The 18201-nt window shown below is 38.5% G+C and overlaps 1 protein-coding gene across 1 annotated transcript in view; it reads right to left on the bottom strand.

Moving 5' to 3' along the window:
- The window catches only part of GCNT3 (glucosaminyl (N-acetyl) transferase 3, mucin type), a 57027-nt gene that overhangs the window by 13561 nt on the left and 25265 nt on the right, over positions 1–18201 (bottom strand). The window lies entirely within an intron of this gene.

The following is an 18201-nucleotide window of genomic DNA, read 5'->3' as shown; positions in this document are numbered from 1 at the left end:
TGAGATGAAGACAGTTTAATAGGTAAAGCAAAAGCCACGCACACAAGCAAAGCAAAGCAAGGAATTCATTCACCACTTCCCATCGGCAGGCAGGTGTTCAGCCATCTCCAGGAAAGCAGGGCTCCATCACGCGTAATGGTTACTGGGGAAGACAAACACCATCACTCCAAATGTCCCCCCTTTTCTTCTTCTTCCTCCAGCTTTATATGCTGAGCATGACGTCACATGGTGTGGAATATCCCTTTGGTCAGTTGGGGTCAGCTGTCCCGGCTGTGCCCCCTCCCAACTTCTTGTGCCCCCCCCAGCCTGCTCGCTGGTGGGGTGGTGTGAGAAGCAGAAGAGGCCTTGACTCTGTGTCAGCACTGCTCAGCAGTAACAAAAACATCCCTGTGTTATCAACACTGTGTTCAGCACAAATCCAAAACATAGCCCCATACTAGCTACTGTGAAGAAAATTAACTCTATCCCAGCCAAAACCAGCACAGCATCCCACTTGAAAATGATGAGGAGTGCCTGAATATGCGGACCTGGACTGTGGAACGGTTCTGTACAAGTAGTGCTAATGAGACAGACAGCAATTTCATCTTTCTTCTGGCATCTACTATGTGCTAGTGTGTCCTGCCCCTACAGAAGGGTCCCAAGGTGAAACTGTTGTTTGAGGAGCACTTACTCTTGAAAGACTGAAATCTTGATGGCTGCTGACTGAAGGTTGTGTTTGTCAGTGCTTGCAGCTGAGCATGACTGAGCATATCTTTATGTGAACAAAGTAGTTTATGGTAGTGCTAGATGTCAGTATTTCCTGATTCATAAATCAAAGAATAGCATGTGTATTTTTACTTAGTAACTTATTTAAAAAAACCCCAGCAACTTCTAACATTCTAACATTTATTTTCTGCTTATAAGAAAATGCCATTAATGATTTTGGTACTCGATTTAGGTCAATAGTTAGCCCCGCAGGAGTACCAAATTGCAGGCCTATGGGAAACACCGTAATTGCAGATTGAAGGGTGGGGAGCAGAGTAGTAGTTGATTCTTTAAAAGATATGACACTGGCATGCCCCTATCTTCATGTTATTTTCAGTTCTAAACTTGAATAAAGTCTTTTTTGCTGCTTCTGTGTTCAGCAGCGATGGCGTTGAAGTCCAATATATAAAGCAGTGACAATAAATCTTATCTGAGGTACATGAACCTAAGAACTCTTTTCCATTGAAGACAGGCGGAGAGGGGAGAGGAAGAACAGAGAAGTTGGTTTGTGTTTTACTTCAAACAGGGATAATTTCAGTAGTTTATACCTGAACCTCTTAGTTCTAGATTGTTCAGCCATTAGTTAGCTAAAAAACGTGCAGTGTCTTAACTCCTCTTGTTGGAATAGTCTATATACCTGAATGAGGGAGTTTCAGTGGTTAGTCATTTCTGCTGTGTTTTAGATTAATTTAATATTGTCTAATGCCAGCAATGGACAGTATTTCCAGGTCATTTCACCCACCTATTTAAAACAATTGCGCTGTTGTAAAGAGTAGCAGTTAATCACTTTAGCTCTGGACTGTGTCATGGCAACTGAAAGTCATAGAGCAAAAGTCTTTAAGGTTGTGCAATAAAAATATAAATTCCAATAGGTATTTGCATCTCTAGTTATTAGGCAGCTTGCAGAAGAGTAAAATTGTACTATAAAATATTTTTTTCAGTTAAAAATCGATTCACATGAGTTAACTGAGCTAGCTTATAAAGCCATTTTCTTAGTCACAACCGAGATGAAATTTTGCAGGTTGTTTCAGAGAAGAGCTGCTGGAATCATCACTAAAACCCTACCCCCCTCCTTCCGTCAAGATTCCTGAGGTGTATATACGTAAAAAAGTTTAGGCTAGAAAGATTTTGTCGTATGTAAGGACATAAAAGACGAGAATATTTGGAAAATGTGTGTTTGACTAATCGTAGAGCAATTCTTGGGCAATAAAGGCTGGGTTCAACCAAGGTGGTAAGTTTGAACTGTTCCTTTCCCTCCCTTCCCCAGTTAGACTTACAAAAAACAACAAAAAAACCACCACAGTTTTGCAAGGGTATATTTTAGCAAGCAATAGATTACATACTGAAACAATGTGTTCTTTAATAGTACTAATGTTCCTTCATTTCAGGAAGGTTATGGTTCATGATCTTCCAGAAACTACTTGGAAATAATACAGCAAAAAGGGCTACAGTGTTCTGCATTTAAAATGGTGAGATCCTAGCACTGATATATAAATACTGAATGATGCTATGGCATGATGCCCTCTGCCATGCCACTGCAGGACAGAACTGCTAAAATACTGATAGCATTGTCCATCTGCTGCTGACACACAGTGTTAGCCATTATTGCTAAAGCTAATGGACAAGAAGAAATGGAGGGTATCTGTAGTCAATGGTTTGGTGGTTTGTTGTTTGGGGTTTTTTTACATACACCTTTATATTGTTTCTTGTAAGGGTGTTAGTGTGATTGAAACCGTTAAGTCTGACTAGCGATACTGTCATGGTTTACTGCTGAGACCTAACAGGCATATTTGTACTACTAGCGTGAATATTTAGCACATGCAGAAATATGGATCAGTAAATGTGGTATTTGTGGTTGTGTTAATTTGAATAAAAAATACACATCACAGACTAAACTCTCTTCACCAAAGAAGAGGAAAAACTGTCTTTCACACACAGGAGGATATGAACTATGGTCCTTGTATCTATCTGGGTAGTTTTGCCATTACTTCATCATCTTCTGCCTGGAGCATGTTGAAAATATAGTTGACTCTAACAGAAACTAAAATGACACAGTTTTTATCAGTCAGTGAGAGCTGACTTTCCTGTTTTTTGAAGTATGAGAAGTGACCAAATGTAACATTAAAGCAAATGCTTGCCAATGTCTGAGATAAAAATGCAGCAAAACCACACACAGGATTTGGAAAAGGTTTTATGTGCCTGAATGAAAAGGTTTTAGCTAGAAAATGATGGTGCATGCCTCTAGGCCTTAAGGAATTACATGTTTTTGGTATGTGTGTTCTCACCTCAGATTGGTAGAGAACAATAGGTGATGGTGATGCACTTTCTCCTTTGCGATTGCCATATTTATACTGTTTTTAGAGTTGTGAATGCTACACAGGGGTGTGTGATGGAATGGACCATAGAAGATGTCCGGGCTTGTGTGCAGAGTTTCACAGCTGAGCGTGTTGTGGGATGTTGTATTTTCTTAGTTTTGAATCTGTCACCTGCTAATGACACTTGAGAACCCTGTGTCCTTTCATAGAGGAGATGGCCCTCGATCTCTAGGCTAGCAGTTATCAGGAAAACTTGCATTAGTGACTGCAGAAAAACACCAAAAGAGTATGGGCAATATGCAACAAACAACTGAGCTTTTGAGAAGGGAATACTCCTTGACTCACAGTGAGTTTGCAGTACTCTTCCAGTTCTGTAGGCTTGTCCAGCTTCCCCTTCACACAGTTTCTGTGGATAATAGAGACTTCATCAGTATTTGCTTGCAGTATACAACAACATGTACGTCAGAAAGAGGAAGCAAGTCCTGCTTTTTTTTTTTTTGTTGAAACACATGTACAGTCTTTGTGATTGCAATGCAGTCTGGTAGTGTTATCTCTCTGACAAGAGTTTTAAAGCAATAAGGATTGTCTCACGCTGTCAGACAGGTATTTCTTCTGACATGTTATGTATGCCCCTTGCCCTTCTGACTTAAACTTAAGCACTAATATTTTACCACTGGATTTGATAACAGAATTTTCATATGCAACCTAGACTAAAGTCTGCCATTCTCTAAACTTTTTGCTTTAGGAGCAGCACTAACTTGCTTAATCAAGCAAAGCCACTTCTCTATGAAATGGGAAGTTTAAGTGACAAACATTTATTCATTGAAAAAGCTTTATTCATGAATGAAGGAATGAATCACAGAAAAGCCCTGAACTAGCTTGTACATACATGCCTTCATGTATACTTTATGTACAAGAGGGGTGCAGATGAAGAAGTGAAGGAGGAAAACCGTTGTGACTATGCAAAGTAGTGGGAAAAAGAAAAGTTACGTGTTTGGCTGTTCTCAGATAGGTAATGTTGCTGTGAGAAATCTATTTGGGTGTGTTGCATCAATTCAATTTTTAATTAATGCAGACACCAAAATATGTAATGTTCTTCATGTTTGTCATCTGTTGTGACTGTTTCTTTTTACCCTGCCTTTTAAATTATGTTCTAAGTGTCATTGTCTTAGAGAAATTAAATAGCTGATGGAGTGCAAGAAACAGAAGTGTCAAGTGAGTCTGGATTGTGATCAGTATCTTTGAATATTTGAGTTGCATCAGACTTTTATACTAGCACAGGAATGGAAGATATCTTGTCAGAAATCAAATGGTAAAAATACCATAGAATCATAGAATCATTAAGGTTGGAAAAGACCGCTAAAATCATCGAGTCCAACCGTCGACCCAACACCACCATGCCCACTAAGCCATGTCCCTAAGTGCCGCATCTACACGTCTTTTAAATACTTCCAGGGATGGTGACTCAACCACTTCCCTGGGCAGCCTGTTCCAGTGTTTAACCACTCTTTCAGTAAAGAAATTTTTCCTCATGTCCAAAGTACAGCTTTCCAAAAATCTCTTGTGATCTCAATCAGGCTCATGGTTAATTTATGGAGAATGATTTGGTGATTTATTTTTTTAAACAACTGAGTGAGTGTCTCTCTCTTTCTCTTTTCCTGCAAGAGAAAAGATCAATATGCCTGTATGCTATCTTCTTTAACTTCTAGTCTGTCAGTAACAGCCTCAGACATGAGGTTTTTAATTAGATATTAGTGATTCTTGTCTTTTGAAGTAACAGGTAAATGTAGCATATCAAGAATATAGCACTGGATTTCAGGGACTACAGCATATTTTCCTACCTGATTTTTTTGTTTAGTTGGTTGGGTTGGTGTTTGTTTTTTTTTTTTTTTTCCTGGTGTCTTTGGTTTTTTGGGGTTGGGGGGTGGTGGTGTTTGGGGTTTTTTTTGAGGGTGTGGAGGTGCCTCCATAGGCATAGAGACAAGAGAACCCCCTAGCTACTGGTAAATCACAGTTACAGAGTTGCCGTGGATTTCCCAGTGGGGAGAGAAATCTGTGTACTTAATATTAGATGAGGCCTTTGATTCGATGGATATGTAGGTGAGGTAGAGTAGGACTGGACAACCCACAGCTATGTATGTTCTCTGTCAGTGAGAAGCTAAACACTGGTTTTGGGTGGGTAGTCTTGTTGGACTTCGTGCATAAATGCAGTGATTCTACTCAAACTCTCTGGGCCTGGACACTATTTCTGGTATAGTCAGAATTGTAAGCTTCAAAATTCTTATGTACATTCAGAAATTAAGATATAGAGAGGCATTAATTAGAGAAGAGACATGATAGGAAGGCAACAGTGCTGCATGTGGAGAGATGAGCAGATACTAGTTGTCTGTTACCTCCATAACAGGTGTGGTGAGCTGCATGCTGGGTTAGAAAAATGGGTTATTTTTCAAAACAAGGTACTAAAATAACCTACAACAAATACTAAATAGTCAGGAATTTATAGAGTTTTCTCAGTAAGACTGAGCACGAGATTTTCTTTTCAAGGCTGACAGCAGAAGTCCATTTTTCTTTCCTTCCTTCATAAATGGATTGATGTAAATTGCTTGTCCAACTTTTTGGCTTCCAGTTGTGTTTGGAGCTTCCTTTAGTGATTAATTTGGGATTATCTGTATGCCATCAGTTTTCTGTTCGCTACTAATTTTTTGCACATGTTTAAAACTGCAGATGTGGTCAAAAGACTTTTAGATGGGGTGCCAAGTTACAAATGTAGATACTAATACCTGCGAAGTGCATGTGTCCCACTTTACAACTGTTTCTCTAGCATTTTTAGTGCAAGGGGAATAAAGCTGAGGGGAGGATACAAATCTCCCCCCCCCCCCAAAAAAAAAAAAAAGTTTTGTTTTCAAATCCCCAAAGAAAGTACACTTGAAACATGTCATTATTTGTTCACAAGCAATTTCTGTGTATTTCTGAGTCATCTTAGCATTGTTTGCTTTTCCTTTCAACTTCAGGATCCATGAAAAACTGGCAGAGTTCCAGTGCTGGTGGATATCTCTGCAACCCTCAACACCACATGAACGGGCTAAATAGTGTGACTAAATTAGACAAAGACCCATTTGAAGTATATGTAGCATTTCCAACTTACTAGCTGTATCATCAAGAGCATCTGTCTGCCAGCTGAGTTAGGGAATCTGGCAAATCCAGTATATATTGCAGGATCTGCCTCTAATACTGTTCCACTGTCAACTCATATTTCTAACTAAACTGAAGTTAATTCACAGCTCAGGGAACTGGCTACGTTCCCTCGCCTAGCCCTGTTCTTCAATTGTAGGTGAAGAGTTCAAGTGCAGTTGAAATTCTTCTATTGTTTCCAGCAGATGATTCAAATAATGAGTGTAAGACATTCTGCCAGTTGCTAATTCTGAACTTCAATTAAATAATTTTTATATTGTGTACATATAAATATACTTAAAGATAATATGCCTCTTCTGAGCAGTGTCAGATGTGATAGTCAATAGTATTACATTCTTTTATGGTGAAAAAGCTGTATGTGTCTTATTAGTTAATATAAATGTAATCTAGTTATTCCCTGTGTTCCTTTGTAGCCTGTAAGGGGTTTCCAATATGCTATTTAGTAGCGTCAGTACAAAAGTATTATGAGAGAGAACTTTCATCCCTAGTCAACAAATCCTGTTCTGTCTCTCACTGAGTATTTGAACTAGACACTGCCTCTAACACTGAAGTTATGTATAGCACATCGCCTGTTAACTTTTGTGTTCTCAGTGTACATCCTTGAATATTCTCCCTCAGCTAAGTGTGACTTTGTTTTCTGTATACACGCACTCCTATCTGTCCAAATCTCTATCCTACTGAGACACAGGACTCTAGCTTCCTTTTAGTGTGGGGTAATTTCTGAGTTTATGAGTTAGTTCTACTGGAAACAAAAGGAAAAGGAAGTTATTTTCTTCAAGGGGGGAAAATAAATAATCCCTGACAAAAATAATCACCAAGATGAGTACTGCTGGTTAGAAAGGAAAAGCAACTTTGTGTCAAAACTCTTCTCAAACATTGCAGGTTCTGGGTGCATTTATTTGCTTTGTGCAGCACTGTTTTTGAATCGAATCACAAAGTAATCTGACTATCTTTTTAAGTTAAAAAATGTTGTTGGCTGTGTACACGTGGTTCAAGCAAAACCAGGTGTATTTTCTCTTGCAGATTTCCAATTCATTCTATGAAATGAGTAGACAGAGTTAGTTTTTGTCACCTTGCAGAATCATCAATTACTACAGAACAAGTTTTGTGTTTTTAAAATGTGTGAATACAATGTTCTTGGGCAAGTGCCTGCTTAGTAATGCAAGAATAACTTAATGTCTCTTTTTTTCTAAAGAATGCCATGGCTTTTAGCATAGCACTTTGTCGTGGTTTAACCTCAGTTGGCAACTGAGCACCACATAGCCGCTCGCTCACTCCCCCCACCCGGTGGGATGAGGGGGAGAATTGGAAGAGCACAAGTGAGAAAAACTCGTGGGTTGAGATAAAAACAGTTTAATAATTCAAATAAAATTATAATAATAATAATAATATGATAATAATAATAAACAAAGCAGGTGGTGCTGCACAGTGCAATTGTCCCCGCCGACCGATGCCCAGCCAGTCCCCGAGCAGCGGCCCCCCCCGGCCAGCTTCCCCCAGTTTATGTACTGAGCACGACGTCCCATGGTATGGAATGTCCCTTTGGGCAGTTTGGCCGTGCCCCCTCCCAGCGTCTTGTGCACCTGCAGCCTTCTCAGTTGGTAGAGCATGGAAAACTAAAAAGTCCTTGGCTAGTGTAAGCATTACCTAGCAACAACTAAAACATCGGTGCCTTATCAATTTTGTTCCCCTCCTAAGTCCAAAACACAGCACTGTACCAGCTACTAGGAAGGAAATTAACTCTATCCCTGCCGAAAGCAGGACACACTTATCTGGATGAAATAAGCCCACTCACCTGTTGGTTAAAGGAAGAGTAGATCTGCTTGTTCTGTGTTCTTGTCTGTGCTAGCCGTGGAAAGGATGGCAGTCATACCAGAAAAGGAGTCAAGATTTCAACTTGATGAAGAAGCCAGTCAGCAGCTGCAAACTGTATTCTTCATACATTAACTTACCTGTATCAGATTATTTCAGTGACCTAGAAGTCAGAGTTACATAAGCCTTTTTTGGGGGGGAGGGACAGGCACGACAGACTGGTTTTTTTCTGCATTTCACATGCTTTCTCTCACAAGTATTTAACTGAACTCCAGAAAGGAGTATGCTAGAAATGCTTTCTTTCATATGAACTCATCAATTCATGCCTATACTTACTTAGAAAATCTCTCTTTTAAAGTTATTAGAATAACTAAAATGAAGTTATTTTTCAGACAGATTACACTTTCCTTCAGTTCTTTCCATCTTTTCCTATACTTTGTGGTGCTTTTTATTAGAAAATAGAAAACTTTTGGATTAAAAAGTGTGTGTGTGTGAGAGATAAGGGAAGCCTTTCAGTTGTCTCTTCTGATGTCTATTTAGACAGCAGTTACAAGTCCACATTTATGACCAGTAAAACATAAGTGTGCACATATAGTGGGCTGAAGTCTGAACTTCTAACAGTCTAAAAGTTGTATATTTTTCAGTTAATAGAGAAAATGCCTTTCATTTTTCTTTTTACAGCTATGTTGTCTGACCTTGCTCTATCCTAATTAATGACTGACATAAATTTTGGTCATGCCATCTTTCCATTAGGTATCCTACAGATTTCACAGAATACTAATCTGGAAGCTAATATTTCAAGAAAAGGGGCAGCTTGGGTACAGTCTGTACATATATTTTGGTATTCTTCCAGTGCTATTACTCTCTCTAACAATAAAGAGATAAGGTAAGCAAAAAGCAAAGAAACTATTTCTGCTTCAGAGAAGACAAGGATGTTCAGAGGGCTAGCCTGGGACTTTGGAGAGTGAGATTCAATTTCACGTTTAGTGGCAGATTTTGCAATGGTCAAAAGCAACGGTCACTTAATTTTTTGATACTTCATTTTTATACTCCTTTTGTGGAACTGATCTTCCATGTCTCACAGGGCTTTTCTGAAGTTAAATATTTTCACTATGTTCTCTTTTACAGTATGAGGTGCTGTGTGAGTACCTAAGCCTTAACTGTAAAGATAATCTTCCTCATTTAGATTGGCATTTTGGCTCATGAATATTCTTGGGCACCCAGAGGGATCAGGTCTGCAAATGTAAGAGATCTGCTGAAAAATGTGCAGTAGTGTCTTCCCTGACTAGGACCTATGAACTTAATCAGAACAGTAGATATACCATACAGGCTTTCAAATTCTCTGTCTCCTTCAGAACCCCTTGTAGTGTCTATTATGACCCCCCTTCTTTCTTTTCAGTGTTAGGCAAAGCACAGATTCCCATGGAAATTGCATCTCTCATTTGGAGTTTCCTTGTTTGCTTTTGTGACAGCTGCTTATCAGCCAGCAGATTTCTCAGGAGTGGCTTATATAAAATGACGTTGACAACTATTTTTTGTGCCATCCTGTGTGTGCTGCGAGGATGGGGGTTGTCCAGCAAAAGCACAAGTGCCACAGTCTCTGACCTCTATTTGTTCCAATGTGCTGTATGTAATTCCTTGTGGGTTGACCTGGGTCGTGAAATGCTTTCTGATACAGCTTCTCTTAGGTTGCAAGACTGGGTCACACCTGGATCCTTGCTGCTGTCCAGAATGGCCATAAGTGTCATCCTGCCTGCGGTGGGGCAATTAAGCTAAAATTCTGTCAACTGGAAGCTGATCTTGAAAGCAACAGCCTGGCCTCGAAAGAGAACTGCCAGCAGTCGTGCTCACGGAGCAACAAAGATGGCTTTCCCACAGCAGATATAGGGGTTAGCTGAGGCTGAGATTCAGAGTTGTCTGGAGTCCCCTGTTCCTTGTTTCTCTTCAACTGGTCCCCTACTCTGTGTAGTGGCCCTGTCTGCAGTAAGAACATGTTGCCGTGTGCAGCAGCATTAGAACAAAGAGGATGGAGGCCAAATTCTCAACCACGTGGCAGGAGCTTTGTTAGGAAAGGAAAAGGGAGTAAGTAGAACAGGATTCTCATCCAATTTAGATGTTAAGAGTATCTACCATCCTACAAAGGACAGCTCTTGCTGAAATGGCTTCATCCTGCATCTCGGAGGAAGTGAAGTGTACTGAGCTAGGGAGGTGCCCTAGCAGTACTTTGGGATGAAGATATTGAAGGTGGCACTTCATTAACCATAGTGAGTAGTTGCATTTGTGTGAACTTAAGTTTAGGCTTTGCCTGGCAAAATCCTCATCTTAGCAAACCCTCCAGCGTAAACATAATTTTGCCAGCATAGAAGTATGTGATTAGATTATCCCTCCTTATAAGGAGTACTTAAGGAGGTGGCATAATAGTTCATTTCAGGATAAACTGCCTCTCAGTACAGGGGTTGGCCGACAGCTATTCTGATGTAGTGAGACAGGCCATTCTTTATATAACAGTAGTGACACAGATCACTTGCTATGCTAGTAAAGGCCTTGTAGTGTAGATGTGCCCTCAATGTTTATTTGTATTGTTTTCTGGTCATCCTTAAATAAAAAGGAGAGTCTCTTCTACTTCCTGTGGGAATAGTACCAACTGAAAGAGGCTACATCATTATTTCTGAACTTTATACAGTGAAGCTATTTAGTAACTATATAGCTGCATTACTCCATTATATTAAAGAATTTATATTGTTTATGAAAAAGGAATTGACTGTAACTGAATTATTATTATTATTATACAATTTCCCCATGAATAATCAAGCTACTGGATTTTTGTTGGACTTTCATTCTATCTCTTTGCAGCTATATTCATGTCTGTTGTTTATATTGTTGACGTATTTATTACACACTTCTGTTTAGTGCAGCACAGGGGGAAAAGGGCACACTTGCTATCTGTTTTGGGCAGTTTAATTCCTGAAAAATCCTGTGGTACCTTTCTGCAGTTGCCAGTTCCATTTCCCTTTGACAATCTGGCAAAGAGTTACAGACTTGATGATTGATTTATTTTTTTTTAAAAGCAGAGTAAATGTGTTCAGAGCAGTAAAGGGCTTAACAGCTAAATGTATTGTGTATATCCAAGAAATGTTCTTTCCTGTCTGTAGTGAAAGCCACAAGCTTGAATTTCTGCCATCCCATGTGAGCACCCTGATGATACTTCCACCAAAGTTTTAGCTTAGCTTAGTGGAGGTCCTCTCATCTCCTAGGGGGAATTTTATCCCATGATGCATCCAGAGTGGGAAGAGTCTTCTCAGTCATCTTGGTTTTCAGGTCTTACTTGTTAATGTATTAGGCACAGTCTCCTTTCTTTTTCAAACCTGTTTTCTAACCTAGTGTTCTTCCTCCCAGTTGCATATGCTGTAGGGGACTTCTCATAGTTCCTGTAGCAGTTTTTGGTCTGTTTCATAGGTGTATGTGTTAGCATTTTTCTTCTTTGTTTTTCTAATGTTAATGTGGAGGGTAGTTATGGCTGGGTGGAGGTTTCTTCCCTGTGAAACGTGTGCTTTCTGTGTGTTCTCACAAACCTGATTAATTAAATAGTCTGTTTGACATCTACTAGCTGATAGAAAATTTACCTTGTCTACCTGACTGACTTCTAATGTTAAATACCCAACACTTTCCTTTTTCTTATAGGCTTAAATGCACATTACTTGTAACTTTGGTTATAATCTGTTTACTGATGATCATTAAAAAATGTGTTTCGGAATAACATACACTTTAGGCTTCTAGTTCTGCTGGTTGTGAACCAAGTAAGCTCAGAACTTCCTGCTGTGCATCTAGAACTGGAGAAGACATTTTGTTCTATTTATCAGTTTAATTTAATCTGTAATAAGTGGTTCCTGGAACTCTTGATAAATGTTTAAATGAAATTACTAAAATAAAAATCCAGCCATACTTGACCACCAGGATAGGCATAAGTAACCGTTTTAGCTGCGTCGTAATACTTTTGACCCACCAGGCTTTCTTCAAAATCCAGAGCTTCAGGAGATGAAATAGCAGGCCCTAAAAGAAGAGGGAAGGGCACAGTAGAAGCATTTCCTGAGTAACTGGGTCTGATCCCCTGCAGTAGCAGGTAAGAGACTTCTGAAAGTCATCATAGCTCATTTTAAAACTAATCAAAATGCACCTGTTTAGAGTACTGTAGGCCAAGGGAAAGTGAATGCCAAAGCTGTTATGTGCTTCTCATACATATACTGAAATACTTCACAGTTCTGGAATATGGCATAATTTTTGAATGTATTTGTCCTTTCAGCATCTATCTGAGGTTGCAAGTACTAACAAACAGCTCCATAGTTTTTATTTCCACCTGAGAACTGAGATGCAGTGAGGTTAAGAGACTTGCTTTTGGGTTTGCTGAGCTAGTCTGTCCAGCAGAAGAGGGAGCTGAATTTCCGTTTCTCAAGTCCAAGAATAGCATTCTGGATACCCTGATCTGCAGTGGTCGATTACTTCCCTCCTCCTGTAGCTCTCAGAGAGCCGTAGGGAGTCATAGCGATTCCATGACTGTTCAATTTTCCCTCAGATGAGCAACTGTTGTTCTCTCCCGTTTAAAAGAAATGCCAAAGAAGGGAGTGAATTATATCTAGGGGAAAGCTAGTTTTGACTAGGTTATAGAAGATAAGTTTGCTTCCCAGTTGTGTGTTCTCTCCTGCTGTTGCTGAGCGCATTTTATTGGGGGCGGGGAAGGAAGAGGCAGGGGGAAGTGCTGTAGATTTATGAATTATTTAAGCTTTTGCACCATCTAGTGGTAGCTTTTTAAAAAAGCTGCTCAGTCATAAGATAAAAGCAGATTATCTATTTAACTTTCTCTTTCAAATTCCAAGTGCATGTATAATTAAAAGCAAGTAGCTATGTTAAGGTGAATGTAAAAGCATCATCTTTCTGCTAAGGAAGCCCGATGTTGTATTCCTTCTTAACTTGTGTTTACACCTTTCTTGCAGGTAACATAACTCTTAGTTTTATCTTTTCACGCAAGGTGCTCTTAGTTGCAGAAGAGTTAGCTTTTCAGAGAAGAAAAAGAAAATTGTCTTGTTGTAAACCAAAAATAGTTTGTGCACAAAATAATACTTAGTTCAAAAGGTCAAGTGTTCTCTTTAAAAGTATGATTTTTAAGAGAAGCTGGATTAGCATTCTGAAGAGTAAGAAGATCCACTGCATAGAAAGAGCAGTGAAAGTGGCATTGCATATTTTTTCCATGTAAAACTGCTGATGTGCCTTACATCTGCTCTGGAGAGATTCCAGTGGACAGTTAGCTATGAGGAGTTGATGCATTATCTAGCTCCTGCCACTCAAGGAATCAGCTTAGAAATCATGAGGTTTTTTTAAAACAAAACAAAACCCACCCTGAATTTCTTGTATTCTTTCTAGTTTTTTAGCCTGTAGGCTGCACTGGTTTCACACTTTCAAGCTTTTCTCAGGATGCAGAGGAGTGGAAATCTTTTCTTTTAAAATTAATGCTACGACTCTCAGGTGTGATTCCAGCAGCAGAGACTCTAAGAAAAGCACTAAAAATAGTGAGAGTCATGATAAAATTGCGAGAGCAGGAAGTGTTGCCTCTGAGAGGAGTGGGGAGGAATCTCAATTTGTATGCATTCATTAATTTGGCTTCTGAAGTTAAGCCTCTTTTTCTAGGGTGCTGCTTCTTTCATTGCTGAAAGAATTATAAAAACCTTTCACAAACCAACTCCTGGCTGAATGCTCTGAGGTAGTTTTTAACCATTACAATAGCTTGCTATTTTCAATTCTTTATTACAGATCTAACATGTAATTCAGATTATTTATAATATCCTGGATGGCTTTGCTTTTGCAAGTAGACTGAAGCTGTTTGTGTGCTTAATTTTTTGGATAAAATGTCATGGGTGCTAATCTCTGGTTAGTGGTAATGATCTGGAGCGTGTTGGAAAGATCTGCATGCTAGGCACAATGATATCATTGAAGTTAATGATTGTGCTACTTGGTCTCCATTGTAATACCTATGGCTTAAAAAGATGCTATAATAGTACTTCTGTATAGAGAATACTGGCTTTGTATCTGGCAAGAAGGTTCTACTTACGTGCAGCTATCTATGCTTACACTCTTTTCATTATCATTAAAGTATAAAAGCTTTATGATCACTGCCAGGTGTAATGCAAATAAAATGCAATTACATCTCATTTTGAAGGAAGGAGGGCACGAGGGTGCTCATAATTCTACAAATAACACGAAAGAAGATATGGAAACAAATTTGGCCAGCAACTTGGTTTGGAGATTTGTTCCACCCAGGGACCTTAGATGTGTAAGGCTAAGGACTGAGCCAAGTCCTTTTTACTTGCGAATTGGAATGTTTGTTATGACACCTTCTACCTCAGGTTAACAGGTAGTGTATATGAATCTGACAGTTGTACCTTAGAAAGGAAATACCCTTGAAAGTGGAAATGGCTGTTCCAAAGGTTATGATACTGGGTACTGAAACGAAAACATCTAATCTGCTTTGCCATTAGTGCCAGATGTTTAGTAAACACAGAAGGAAACTTTTCTGGTTATAATGCATAGAAACTTCTGCTCCAGATCAAAACCAGGCTTGTCACAACAGCAAAAAAATCTCAGAATTGAAGTTTTTAAGGAGTGATTTGTGTAGTGTCTATAGGAAGGTAGGTAAGTGTCCTTACTATATACATTTGTTGTTAACAAAGAAAGCATATTTACCCCTGTCCAATGTAATACATGACCTTTCACATTCTTATTTTACTGTATTATACTTGGAAGATGGTTCCCATTGATATTTTTATGGTCTGTTTTTTATTCAGTTTATCTCATTACAGTATTTCTTTTGTGCCCTCATTTTGCTCAGTACTTCCATACTCTTGTTGCCTTGGTGATGGTTGTACATAAAATGATATCATTTGTCTTAAAGTTCACTAAGATTCTGACACTGAACTATGATGTGGCTATTGTGTCAGTAATGGGATTTTCCCGTTCGCCATATCTTAATCTTTCCTAGCAACTGATCTGACTTTGTAGAGCAGCGGCATGTTAGTGGTAAGGTTTTCAAGGGAGCTTAAGCCTTTTCCTGCAGGTCTATCCTTGTGTTAGTAAGGAGAAATTCTGAGAAATTCTGAAGTAAGTAATAATCAGAGTCCGTTCTGCATATCAGAATTAGTTTTGTAGAAATGCTCTTTTAAGTGTTGCTGAACTGATTGGTTACGGTTGTTATTTTTCTACATGTACATGAGTGAAATACAAGCAAGGTCAAAATGAAATCTAACCGATCACTTTTTAAATCTCAAAGTAATCCACAAGTATAGTGTCAAAATTATATTCAGCATTCTTGAATTATGATTAACTTATATAACCAGCTGATGAAATATTGTCCCTGATTACCTTTTCATTCCCTCTTGGTACTAATTTGGAATTTGAACTGTTACTTGTTTGAGTAAGCAGATGAAAATTCTGTTGTACATGAAAATAGCTGTTGCAGTTTTAAAGCAATTCTTGGAAATAAGACAGTGCCTCTCTCCTAGTGTGATGTCCATTTTTAGTAAAGTTCAACTCCTAATACAAGTAATGCCATGTATCATAAATATATTTACAGTTGCATTTCTTTGGATGAACTGGAATACTCTATTTCTTTATTTTCATAGCTTTTTTTTTATTCCATACTAGGTGTTTAAATAACATTCAAATAACATTGACTAAATATGTTAGCTGGCTAGTGGTGTTCATATTCCTGAAATAGCACGACAATCTATTTTCAACAGACTCCCAGCTACATAAATGATTTGATGTAGTAACCAAAATTGTACATTCACTTTCCCAGGGATTTCAGGGGAGGGAGCAAAGGAGCTAGGAATGCAAATACTCCTGAAATTAATTGAGAATTGGTTAGCAAGACTCAGTTCTTATTTAGTTCTCAGGAATTCAAGCAACCCTGACAGTAAAACTATGTTATTGAGTGGAGGAATGAAACAAACTAAGATTTAGTATAACCATGGTTTTGCTTCTGGAAATGCCCAATATGACATATGGTTTTCTTGTCCTTTATATCTGCCATTTTCAGAGTCAAATGTGTGCTTCTACAGCTTCTACTAATGATGGCAACCCCATAGCAACACCATCTGTTTATTCAAATCATGTTTCCTCCTAAGTGAAACGTGGTAGTTAAATACAGCTTGACAGTTACCTGTCATTTTCAGGGTTTAAGTTGTTTTTCATTGCAACATAGTAAAAAACATAACTGGAATTAATTTGACTATCAGAAGCTAAGTATATTGTAAATAATCTTTTGCAAAACCAAACCCCCCAATTTTCCATGAAGAAATGCTGCTCTTATCTCTCAAGTTCACTGATGACCTGGTTACCGTAGGTGGCTGTATGATATAGATCATTGAGTTAAGGACTTAGAGTAGGAAGTACACTATATTCATAAATGTCAAAGTGCCTAGAGCAACTAGCTTTGGTTTGCTTTTGGAAAACACATACCATGCGCTAGTATATCATGTACTCAGTTTTCCCCTCTCATGTTTATTTGGATGAACGAGAAGAGAGCTGGGTTCATGTTACAATTGTAGACTTGCACATTTGTAGGTGTTAAGTCCACAAATGTCAAAGAATATCAACCAGCATGAGACTAAATTTTTAGATCGCACCATCTCTTAAACTGTAACTGTGCAAAGTAGTCGATTTAGCACTACCAGTCCTGAAAGTAGTACCATAATTTCTAGGAACTTTCTGGTTTTGGTTTGTGTTGGGTTTTTTTTTTTAATGAAGACTAGATGTTTTGGGGGCCTGCCTGCACGCTGGAGTGCATATGCCTGTGTTCAAGTATCCAAACCCAATCTAAGTCAGAGGCAGCTGCAGATGTTTAATGGAAATGTATAACAGAAATATCTTTTCTCTGTCCAAGTCCAGTCTCTACCAAAACACATGACAAGATAAACTGGTCTGACCTTTAAATGACTAATGAAAAAACAAACTGGTATGGCTATCTTAAATAACAAATGACAGAGCAGCCTTAATCATGGCCACATGTAAGTGTAGTCATTCTGTTTGAGCAGGAAAGTAAAAAAACACAATAGCAAGCACTCAAGTCTTAGATTTGAATGTCTGTTTTGGTTTTGTTTAATGCATAGCTTAAAATGTGGATGTGGCTATTCCTCTAATTTCTACAGACTTCAGCATTGTAGGGAAGCAAGCAAGAGGAAAGAGGAAACAGGATATTTCCTTCTTAAACCTTACTACTCTGTGGCAAGCAGAGTGGCATTACTGAGAGTTGTTCCTGTCTCTGTTCCTTTTGTTCCCAGCTCTAGGGAAACTGTAAATTGTTAAAGCCTGCTATCAACAGCACAAATGCTGCTAGTGACAGGCAGTGTGGGCTTTTCCTACTTAGTCTTAGGTATATGAGAGAAGGCAAAGGAGCGGGCTGTAATGAAACTGTAAAACTTCAGGTCCTCAACATGAAAGGAAAGGAGATTAAAATGAAATGAGAGACATGAGTCATCAAATTGACATGCACCACTGGATTTAGCAGTCAGTATTGGTAGGGTTTTTCTGTAGGAGAACCTGTGGTATTTTTGGCTCTTGCTGTCAATAGCTGTCAGAAGAGTTGGACTGAGCAAAATGAGATAAAAAGGACGACTGTAATACAGAAGGGAAGTTTAAAAAAGCAACATATCTGCTTAATTAATTGCAGCCTACTTATATATTCATTAACTGCTATTATGAGTCAATCTTTCTCTGCTTCAGATTTCCATTTTGAAGGTATAAGATACAGAGCAAACCAACTGTTCTCCAGCCACTTCCTAATACTGTTTTACATTTTGTATCACATTTTTCTGCCTCTGATTCAAATAGAATAATACAATTTTAAGTGCTTAAGAAAAAGTTCTTATGGGAGAAATATGTCTGGTAGTTATACAAGAAGATTAAGTGCTATGGTTGAGAATCATGTAGTCATGATGAGATGGACTCTCTGATCATGCTTTTAAATAAGCAACTATCCATTAACAACTATTAGAAAATATTAGAACTAGAATTGTGTGTGTGCATGTACTGCATGCATACTGGAAAAAAAATCTGTAAACTTTCTTTTTAATTGAGAAATGCCATTTTAATT

Source organism: Pygoscelis adeliae, unplaced genomic scaffold (genome assembly GCF_000699105.1).
Source record: "Pygoscelis adeliae isolate BGI_AS28 unplaced genomic scaffold, ASM69910v1 Scaffold298, whole genome shotgun sequence".
Taxonomy (NCBI): Eukaryota; Metazoa; Chordata; class Aves; order Sphenisciformes; family Spheniscidae; genus Pygoscelis; species Pygoscelis adeliae.
This window is presented reverse-complemented; position numbering and strand designations above follow the sequence as displayed.